Here is an 11973-nt window from a genome sequence, read left to right on the forward strand (position 1 = left end):
GCTTCTGTTAGGTCCATAATATTTCTGTCCTTTATAGAGCTCATCTTTGCATGAAATGTTCCATTGGTATCTCTAATTTTAGAGATCGCTACTCTTTCCCCTTCTGTTGTTTTCCTCTATTTCTTTGCACTGATCGCTGAGGAAGGCTTTCTTAACTCTCCTTGCTATTCTTTGGAACTCTGCATTCACATGCTTATATCTTTCCTTTTCTCCTTTGCTTTTTGCTTCTCTTCTTTTCACAGCTACTTGTAAGGCCTCCCCAGACAGCCATTTTGCTTTTTTGCATTTCTTTTACATGGGGATGGTCTTGATCCCTGTCTCCTGTACAATGTCATGAACCTCCCTCCATAGTTCATAAGGCACTCTGTCTATCAGATCTAGTCCCTTAAATTTATTTCTCACATCCACTGTATAATCTTAAGAGATTTGATTTAGGTCACACCTGAATGGTCTAGTGGTTTTCCCTACTTTCTTCAATTTGAGTCTGAATTTGGCAATAAGGAGTTGATGATCTGAGCCACAGTCAGCTCTCGATCTTGCTTTTGCTGACTGTATAGAGCTTCTCCATCTTTGGCTGCAAAGAATATAATCAACCTGATTTCGGTGTTGACCATCTGGTGATGTCCACGTGTAGAGTCTTGTCTTGTGTTGTTGGAAGTGGGTGTTTGCTATGACCAGTGCATTCTCTTGGCAAAACTCCACTAGCGTTTCCCCTGCTTCATTCCATATTCCAAGGCCAAATTTGCCTCAGTATACATGCACTCAATATGCCAGCAAATTTTGAAAACTCAGGAGTGGCCACAGGACAGGAGAAGGTCAGTTTTCATTCCAATCCCAAAGAAAGGCAATGCCAAAAATGATCAAACTACCACACAATTGCACTCATCTCACACGGTAGTAAAGTAATGCTCAAAATTCTCCAAGCCAGGGTTCAACAATACGTGAACCGTGAAGTTCCAGATGTTCAAGCTGGTTTTAGAAAAGGCAGAGGAAACAGAGATCAAATTGCCAACATCCGCTGGATCATGGAAAAAGCAAGAGAGTTCCAGAAAAGCATCTATTTCTGCTTTATTCACTATGCCAAACACTTTGATTGTGTGGATCACAAGAAACTGTGGAAAATTCTTAAAGAGATGGGAATACCAGACCACCTGACCTGCCTCTTGAGAAACCTGTGTGCAGACTGGTTTCAAATAGGAAAAGGAGTACATCAAGGCTGTATATTATCACCCTGCTTATTTAACTTATATGCAGAGTACATCATGAGAAATACTGGGCTGGAAGAAGCACAAGCTGGAATCAAGATTGCCAGAAGAAATATCAAAAACCTCAGATATGCAGATGCCACCACACTTATGGCAGAAAGTAAAGAGTAACTAAAAGGGCTCTTGATGAAAGTGAAAGAGGAGAGTGAAAAAGTTGGCTTAAAGCTCAACATTCAGAAAACGAAGATCATGGCATCTGGTTCCATCACTTCATAGGAAATAGATGGGGAAACAGTGCAGTGTCAGACTTTACTTTTTTGGGCTCAAAAATCACTGCAGATGGTGACTGCAGCCATGAAATTAAAAGATGCTTACTCCTTGGAAGGAAATTTATGACCAACCTAGATAGCATATTCAAAAGCAGAGACATTACTTTGCCATCAAATGTCCATCTAGTCAAAGCTATGGTTTTTCCAGTAGTCATGTATGGATGTGAGAGTTGGTCTGTGAAGAAAGCTGAGAGATGAAGAATAAATGCTTTTGAACTGTGGTTCTGGAGAAGACTCCTGAGAGTCCGTTGGACTGCAAGGAGATCCAACCAGTCCATTCTGAAGGAGATCAACCCTGGGGGTTCTTTGGAGGGAATGATGCTAAAGCTGAAGCTCCAGTGCTTTGGCCAACTCATGTGAAAAGTGGACTCATTGGAAAACACCCTAATGCTGAGAGGGATTGGGAGCAGGAGGAGAAGGGGTCAACAGAGGATGAGATGGCTGGATGGCATCACCAACTTGGTGGACATCAGTTTGAGTGAACTCCAGGAGTCGGTGATGGACAGGGAGGCCTGGCGTGCTGCAAATCATGGGGTCACAAAGAGTCAGACACGACTGGGTGACTGAGCTAAACTAAAGTATTATAAAACTGTATCCCAGGGGAAAACATAATAAAGGCAAAATCACTTATCAGTTCAGTTCACAGCACGCCAGGCCTCCCTGTCCATCACCACTCCCGAAGTTTACTCAAACTCATGTCGATCAAGTCAGTGATGCCATCCAGCCACCTTATCCTCTGTAGTCCCCTTATCTTCCTGCCCCCAATCCCTCCCAGCATCAGGGTCTTTTCCAATGAGTCAGCTCTTCCCATGAGGTGGCCAAATACTGGAGTTTCAGGTTTAATATCATTCCTTCCAAAGAACTCCCATGGCTGATATCCAGAATGGACTGATTGGATCTCCTTGCAGTCCAAGGGACTCTCAGGAGTCTTCTCCAGCATCACAGTTCAAAAGCATCAATTCGTCTCTTATCTTTCTTCACAGTCCAACTATCACATCCATACATGAGCACTGGAAAAACCATAGCCTTGACTTGATGGACCTTTTTGGCAAAATAATGTCTCTGCTTTTGAATATGCTATCTAGGTTGGTCATAACTTTTCTTCCAAGAAGTAAGCGTCTTTTAATTTCATAGCTGCAATCACCATCTGCAGTGATTTTGGAGCCCAAAAAATTAAGTCTGACACTGTTTGCACTGTTTCCCTATCTATTTCCCATGAAGTGATGGGACCAGATGCCATGATCTTCATTTTTTGAATGTTGAGCTTTAAGTCAACTTTTTCACTCTCCTCTTTCACTTTCATCAATAGACTCCTTAGTTCCTCTTCACTTTCTGCCATAAGGGTCATGTCATCAGCATATCTGAGTTTATTGATATTTCTCCCGGCAATCTTGATTCCAGTTTGTGCTTTTTCCAGCCCAGCATTTCTCATGATATACTCTGCATATAAGTTGTATGAGCAGGGTGGCAATATACAGCCTTGCCTTACTCCTTTTCCCATTTGGCACCAGTCTGTTGTTCCATGTCCAGTTCTAACTGTTGCCTCCTGACCTGCATATAGGTTTCTCAAGAGGCAAGTCAAGTGGTCTGGTATTCCCATCTCTGTCAGAATTTTCCACAATTTATTGTGATCCACACAGTCAAAGGCTTTGGCATAGTCAAGAAAGCATAAGTAGATGTTTTTCTGGAACTCTCTTGCTTTTTCGATGCTCCAGTGGATGTTGGCAATTTGATCTCTGGTTCCTCTGCCTTTTCTAAAACCAGCTAGAACATCTGGAATTTCATGGTTCACGTATTGCTGAAGCCTGGCTTGAAGAATTTTGAGCATTACTTTGCTAGCGTGTGAGATGAGTGCAATTGTGCGGTAGTTTGAGCATTCTTTGGCATTGCCTTTCTTTGGGATTGGAATGAAAACTGACCTTTTCCAGTCCTGTGGCCACTGCTGAGTGTTCCAAATTTGCTGGCATATTGAATGCAGCACTTTCACAGCATCATATTTCAGCATTTGAAATAGCTCAACTGGAATTCTATCATCTCCACTAGCTTTGTTTATAGTGATGCTTTCCAAGGTCCACTTGACTTCACATTCCAGGATGTCTGGCTCTAGGTGAGTGATCATACCATCGTGATTATCTTGGTGATGAAGATGTTTTTTATACAGTTCTTCTGTGTATTCTTGCCACCTCTTCTTAATATCTTCTGCTTCTGTTAGGTCCATGCTATTTCTGTGCTTTATCGAGCCCATCTTTGCATGAAATGTTCCTTTGGTATCTCTCATTTTCTTGAAGAGATCACTAGTCTTTCCCATTCCGTTCTTTTCCTCTATTTCTTTGCATGGATCACTGAAGAAGGCTTTCTTATCTCTTCTTCCTATTCTTTGGGACTCTGAATTCAGATGCTTATACCTTTCCTTTTCTCCTTTGCTCCTTGCTTCTCTTCTTTTCACAGCTATTTGTAAGGCCTCCCCAGACAGCCATTTTGTTTTTTTTGCATTTCTTTTCCATGGGGATGGTCTTGATCCCTGTCTCCTGTACAATGTCATGAACCTCCATTCCTAGTTCATCAGACACTCTGTCTATCAGATCTTGTCCCTTAAATCTATTTCTCACTTCCACTGTAGAGTCAGAAGGGATTTGATTTAGGTCATACCTGTATGGTCTATTGGTTTTCTCTACTTTCTTCAATTTGAGTCTGAATTTGGCAATAAGGAGTTCATGATCTGAGCCTCAGTCAGCTCCTGGTCTTGCTTTTGCTGACTGTGTAGAGCTTCTCCATCTTTGGTTGCAAAGTCTATAATCAATCTGATTTTGATGTTGACCATCAGGTGATGACCATGTATAGAGTCTTGTCTTGTGTTGTTGGAAGTGGGTGTTTGCTATGACCAATGCATTTTCTTGGCAAAACTCTATTAGTCTTTGCCCTACTTCATTCCGTATTCCAAGGCCAAAATTGCCTGTTACTCCAGGTGTTTCTTGACTTCCTACTTTTGCATTCCAGTCCCCTATAATGAAAAGGACATCTTTTTGGAGAGCAGAAAAACCTGAGCCAGTTCTTTTGTATACACATTTTATTTTGGATAGTAGGTCTTCAAAGATGAACTCTGCCAAATTTCTTTTTCTGCTGTAGCTTTTGTGGGAAGGTCCTTTATTTTTATATCAGTAACCTGCAGCATGGTCACACTGCAGAACGTGCATTAGAGCAGTTCAAAATGTGCATCTTTGGCTTTACATTGCTGCACTCATTGTTCATTTAAATTTGTTGTTTACAGAAAAGACCATGGGGTACCACCAAGATTAGAGACACAAACTGAATCTTTTGATAGATAATGTTAGTTGCTCAGTTGTATCCAACTCTTTGCGACCTGTGAACTGTAGCCTGCCAGGCTCCTCTACCCATGGAATTCTCTAGGCAAGAATACTAGAGTGGGTTGCCATTCCCTTCTTCAGGGGATCTTCAAACCCAGGGATTGAACCAAGGTCTCCTACATTGCAGGCAGATTCTTTTCCAGCTGAGCCATCAGGGAAGTCAGATGATAGCTAGAATGATTTTGGTACATTACAAGTTTACTCTTGAAAGGATTACATGTGGCTGAGTCTGCATATTTGCACGCCGGTTATACAACACAGTTCTTAAAGTAATTTCCAAGGATAAAATATTTATTAAAAATAAGTAATACATGTGCTATTGGGAAGCATATTATGTGTATGCAATTAAATCTCAATGGTAGGGTAACTCTTTAGAAAATTAGACAAAGAAAAGATTTGAGGTAATTAAATTCTTGCTTACAGTATTGAAATTGCTGACACCTAATGATAATAAAAAGTAGATTAGGTGTTAGTAAATGTTATTATTGATCTAAAATCCTCTAAAAAGCATATCTTTGTTACCTACACTCAGATTTGATCACTCCTTTCATACTGCCCTTGGGATTTGAATGAGTAGAATAAATTCTAGGAATTAAAAGAACACAAGGAAGTTTTGTACTTTACTCAGTACTTTGGTTGTTTGTAGTAATAACAATATTTTAATTTTAAAACTCCCTTACAAGGGAGAATAAAGTAATTGTGTTAATTATGTTATGAAAAAATATGTTCTGTATAAATGAAATGCAATTATAAAATCAAGTAGATTAAGTGAAAATACCATAATTAAAATTAAACTTAAATATTATGAAATACTGATATCTGTGTACTAAAAATATATATTCTTATAAGAAAATATAGGGTAGGGTAACTGTTTTGGAAATTAGACAAAGAAAAGATTTGGGGTAAGTAAATTATTGCTTACAGTAGAATATTATTTTTATATACCACCAATTCAATATATTTACTTAGACAAAAAGTTGCCAAATGGCGTTAAGAGCCTTAGTTACATGTTTAAAGGCAAAATAGACACATTCATATGATACCAAAATATTACACAAATTGTAGAAATGATTTTTAGTTACAAGTTATATAATCAAGGTGTTAGAATGTTATAATTATAATAAAATAACATATTTATGCATCACTAATGAATGGTCAGCCAGACACTTGTGTCTCATGCTATGATGCAGTTTGACCTATGAAACAGCCCTAATTTCTCATTAAGACTTAAAATATATTTTATCTCATTTAATATATGGATACATCAAAACTTTAGAACTATTTCTGGTTTATGTGAGAAGAAGGCAATATAGATATAGCTATATACCACCATAATGTTGTCTTTGGTAACACCCATCAATCTCTCCAGTTTTCTCCAATAACCCATTTCATTAAAAGGAGTTATATGTTTGGCTTACTCAATTTTTTTTTAATTGAAGTATAGTTGATTTACAGTGTTAGTTTTTGGTGTACAGCAAATTGGTTCAGATATATTTGATGTATTTTTTTCCATATTCTTTTCTACAGTAGTTTTTTTTACAAGATATTGAATGTAACTCCCTGTACTATACCTTTTAGGAACTTACTATTTATTTCATATGTAGTAGCTTGTATCTGCTAATCCAAATCCCTAATTTATCCCTTCTCCACTTTCCCATTTGGCAATCATGTTTGTTTTCTGTCTATGAGTCTGTTTCTGTTTTGTAAATAAGTTTATTTGTATCATATTTTAGATTCTACATATAAGTGATATCATATTATTTGTCTTTGTCTTACTTCACTTGGTATGATAATTTTTAGGTTCATCCATGTTGCTGAAAATGGCATTATTTCATTTTGCTGAGTAGTATTCTATGTGTGTGTGTGTGAAGTGTGTGTGTGTGTGCGACATCTACTTTGTCCGTTCACCTATGTATTGACATTAGGTTCCTTCCATATCCTGGCTATTGTAAATAGTGCTGCTATGAGACTTGAGATTTGTATATCTTTCCAAGTTAGAGCTATCTCTGAATGTATGCCCAAGAGTGGGATTGCTGGATCATATGGTAACTCTAATTTTAATTTTTAAAGGAACATCCCATAGTAGCTGCAACAGTTAAATTCCCACCAACAGTGTAGGGAGGGTTCCTTTTTCTCCATACTCTCTGGCATTTATTATTTGTAGACCTTTTAAGGATGGCTGTTCTGACCAGTGTGAGATGATACTTCATTGTAGATTTTTATAATTTTATTTATTTTTATTTTTGGCTGTCCATGGTCCTCATTTCTGCACAGGCTTTCCTCCAGCTGCTGGCGAGCGGGGGCTACTCTCTACTGCAGTACACAGGTTCCTCATTGTGGTGGCTTCTCTTGTGCAGAGCATGGACTCTAGGGCAGGCAAGCTTCAGTGGTTGAGGCATGAGGACTTAATAGTTGAGGCTCCTGGACTCTAGAGCACAGGCTCCATAGTTTTGATTCATGGGCTTAGTTGCTCTGAGGTATGTGAGATTTCCCTGGACCAGAGATCGAACCTGTGTATTGCCGGGTAGACTCCTTATCACTGAGCCACCAGAGAAGTGCTTCATTGTAGGTTTGATTTGCATCTCTCTAACAATTAGCAATGTTGTGCGTCTTTTCATGTGCCTATTGGCCATTTGCATGCCTTATTTGGAGAAATGTCAATTTCTGTCTTCTACCCATTTTAACTGTGTTTTTTTGTTGTTGTTGTTGTTGTTATTGAGTTGAGTGAACATTTAGAAAGACAAGAACAGTGTCTTACTCAACTTCTAACCTCAGAAATAATTTTGCTCATAGTAAATGCTCAGTACTTAGCGCTGAAGTGTAATAAAAATCCTTAACCTGTACACATGCCTTTTAAGTTTGAGGAAAAATTTGCATAACAAGTATTCTTATGAAGGAGATCATCTTTATAGGGGAAATCCTTCACACAGGATGAATGAATGGTATCAAGTTCAAGTGCAAAAAGCTTAGTCTTTGTTTGAATATTGTAACCACTGCTTATTAATTTTATCTGAGGGCAAATCATTTATTGTACTCATCAATGAACTGAGATAATGATATTTATTTCACAGAATTTTTATAACATCAGTCCAAATACAATTTCTGGCTCATCTGTCAGGCTTCTTCTAACTCTTCCTTGCACAAACATACTCACATAACTACAGAAGTTCTCTCAGCATTTACAACCATTCTAAACAAAAACATTGATTATCCCAGTGTTGTCTCAATCTACAGATAATCTCAATTTAATATGCTATTAAAATCAGTAACAGGTTCTACCTTTGGCCAACTTTCTAGTTAAGAATATTATCAACATGCAAACTATGAATAATTTGCCCTCTGAAGCAGTAGAGAAGATAAAAATAAATTTAAAGAACAATGCAAATATTATTACATTTTAAAACTCATATTGATATCACCAAACAGCCCATAAATTGAGTGTCTATAAATAAAAGTCAGAGACATGGCCCATATTTCTCAGAATCAGGAGAATACCATCCTAGAATAGATAACTTGCTTTTATTTATCTTTTGTTATTTTTGCCTTTTTTGGGAAACAAGGTCAATTAAACTTTACTTGATCCATCTCCCCTAGCAACGTGCTGTGTGTGTATGAGTGCTTAGTTGCATCCAATTCTTTGGGACCCCATGGACTGGGATGGGGGTCATAGCCCATGGGACTTCTCTGTCCATGTGATTTCCCAGGCAGGAATACTGGAGTGGGTTGCCATTTCCTTCTCCAGGGGATCTTCCTGACCCAGGGATCGAACCCACATCCTTGCATCTCCTACAGAAGCAGGCAGATTCTTTACCAATGAGCCACCTGGGAAACCCAGCCATGAATTAGTTTATGACAAAGCCATCTTACTGAACTTTTAATCTAAAGAGTTCTGTTGGATTGTGGAAAACCCCAAATCTTTCTTGGAATACAGATTAAGAGAGAAGTGAAAAATCTGTGAAAAGATAAAAATTAACTGTTGAAATAGTGCTATATATTTGTAACTATAAATAATCCTTGTAGGAATATTATAAATTCTAAGGTAAGAACTAATTTTATTTTTTTTATGAGAAGCTTTACTAAAGTTAAGATATTTTTGAAATGTTACCATCTTACATAGATTTTAAGGCCAAACAATTGACCCTGAACAAGTATTAATTAATATAAAAATTTTAGTGTTATTAAATTCTTTTCAATTTCCTGTTATAAAATGATCATTACAATAGTAACTACTTCAAAAGATTTTTGTGATGATTAAACATGATGCTATGAATAAATCACTAGGAAACCTGCCAGTAGTAGTAGGAGTAGTATGTTCTATGATTCTGCACTGTGTAATCATTAACCCAAAGTGAAAGTGAAGTCGCCCAGTCGTGTCCGACTCTTTGCTATCCCATGGACTAGTAGCCTACCAGGCTCCTCCCTCCATGGGATTCTCCAGGCAAGAGTACTGGAGTTGGTTGCCATTTCCTTCTCCAGGGGATCTTCCCAACCCAGGGATCGAACCTGGGTCTCCCGCATTCCAGGCAGACGCTTTAACCTCTGAGCCACCAGGGAAGCCCACATTAATCCAACCACATCAAATTAGAATATTTATATTTTAGTGTGCTTTCAGGTCTGATGGTTCCAGGCTTTTGAACGTCCTGCTCCCTTTACTGGAATGCCTTCTTCTGACTTCCATTGCAAGCATTGCCTGAATAATTAGTTAATCCTTCCAAGAGCCCCAGAGGCCACACCTGATCCACTTAGGTAGAGCTTTATATATCTTTTAAAATCATCTAGAATTCTCATTAGTCTTTATGGTGTCAACTCATTTGCTTGTGGTGTCAATGACTTGCTTGTACTCTCTTAAAAATAAAAAAATAGTCACTTACAAGTCTGCAAGTACAAATAGCCACATCCTTTTAAATTCAAAGCAATAACACTTTAGAAATTTCAGGAGACAATATAATTAACATTAAGGACAAAACTTTTGAGATAATGTAAGGAAAACCATAATAAACTCACAACTTTGAATTTCAGAAGTATGTTGCCATTTACCCTAATTTATTATTGATATTGATATAAAATGTGGGATGTGGTTTTCACTAATAATGAGAGGGAAAGAGAGATAAAGGAAATTTGAACAAAATTATATAAAACACAATGGGAAATTTTTTTTAAAAAGCAAAATATTATAAACCAAAACAGAAAATTAAATATATGCCCAAAGTTGAATGTTATCATAATAAAAGTCAATTGAAGTATTACCTTACATATTGGAAGAGTTAAAATTTCAGCAATGATCAAAGTTAAAGTAGTCAGGTACAAAAATTATGAGGTAAGCAAAATTATTTTAAGACAATAGAATTAAACAAAGAGCAATATATGGTTTAAATAAAGCTATTTTATTTTATTTTATTTTTTTTCTCTGACAGATTAACTTTATTCTGGGGAAAGACATAGGAAAATTTCCTAGACAAAGAATCACAAAATTTAAACTTTTTGTTTAAATATCTTTAAATACATTGTCTTTAAACACATTGTCACTATACCCTAACTTTATAGTTAAAATTTTCAGAATTTTCATAGACTTGGACAGTAGCAACTTGAGCAATATTTATTTTTCTTTTTTTATATACAAATTTATTTATTTTAATTGGAGGTTAATTACAATATTGTATTGGTTTTGCCATACATCAACATGAATCTGCCACAGGTATACAAGTGTTCCCCATCCTGAATCCCCCTCCCTCCTCCCTCCCCGTACCATCCCTCTGGGTCATCTCAGTGCACCAGCCCCAAGCATCCAGTATTATGCATTAAACCTGGACTGGCTATTTGTTTCATATATGATATTATACATGTTTCAATATCCTTCTCCCAAATCATCCCACCCTCGCCCTCTCCCACAGAGTCCAAAAGACTGTTCTATACATCTGTGTCTCTTTTGCTGTCTCACATGCAGGGTTATCATTACCATCTTTCTAAATTCCATATGTATGTGTTAGTATATAAAGCTATTTTATATTAATGAATTTTATTTATCAGTAATATGCATGACATGATTTTCAAATTTGTAGTATTATCTAGCAAGGGGAAATTTCCCTCTCTACCTCTGTTAAATTCTTGTAGATGGACTAAGAATAAGTTTTGTGTATATATTTATTTATTTTTGGCTGCACTGGATCTTTGTTGCTGTAGGCTTTTTTTCTAGTTGCGGCAGGTGAAGTCTACTCTTCATTACAATTCAAGGGCTTCTCATTACAGTGACTTTTCCTGTTGCCTAGAATAGGCTTTAGGCGCACAGACTCAATAGTTATGGTGCATAGGCCCTGTTGCTCTGTGCCATGTGGAATCTTCCTGGACTAGGGATCAAACCCATGTCCTCAGCATTGGCAGGTGGATTCTTATCCATTATACCACCAAGGAAGTCCACTAAGAATAAAACTGACACAAGGCAGATTATCAGGAGAAAAAGAAACAAATTTTGTGTGCAAGGAGGTCTCATAGAAGGAGGCCCTAGGAAGTTGAACAAGAAGGCACATTTTATATTTTTTAGATAAAGAAACAATCTGTGAGGAATTAACAGAATGAAGAAGCTTAGATTTTGAATGCTCAATTAGCAAAGAATATAAATGGAATTTGGGCTTGGGGTAGTAAATTAAAGGATAATAAGATTTGTTCATACAGGGTTCCCACATCAAATTCCCTGTCTCTGGTGATAAGAGTGCCCTTCCAGCTCCAGATGATGGGTGTGCATCTCACAGGAGAGATTTATTTCTTACTTTCTGAGAGACAATGACAAGGGTCAGAGTGGCTCTCTTACACTGACTGTTTCTTAAGACTACTCAAGACTTAAGAATAACTCATTTCTCTCAGAATTTTATAGATAGGCTGTAATATGTAAGACCATATTAATTTTACCAACATCCTTTATTATAAATGCATTCATCCACACTTATGTAAGTAATAATGTAGTCTACGGAGTGCAGTGTTTTCAGCTGTCCGTATCACTCCACCAAGAGTGGTCATCCAGAATTTCACAAACTTTCAATATAATAATAAATATTATAATCCATATACTCTACAGTGGAA

General features: G+C 37.3%; 1 non-coding gene across 1 annotated transcript; it reads right to left on the bottom strand.

Moving 5' to 3' along the window:
- Window positions 1-9381: 9381 nt before the first annotated feature.
- Window positions 9382-9453, bottom strand: TRNAS-GGA (transfer RNA serine (anticodon GGA)). Its single transcript has one exon. It is a non-coding gene; the product is annotated as a tRNA-Ser (tRNA).
- Window positions 9454-11973: the final 2520 nt, after the last annotated feature.

This window comes from Budorcas taxicolor, chromosome 8 (genome assembly GCF_023091745.1).
Source record: "Budorcas taxicolor isolate Tak-1 chromosome 8, Takin1.1, whole genome shotgun sequence".
NCBI classification, from domain to species: Eukaryota; Metazoa; Chordata; class Mammalia; order Artiodactyla; family Bovidae; genus Budorcas; species Budorcas taxicolor.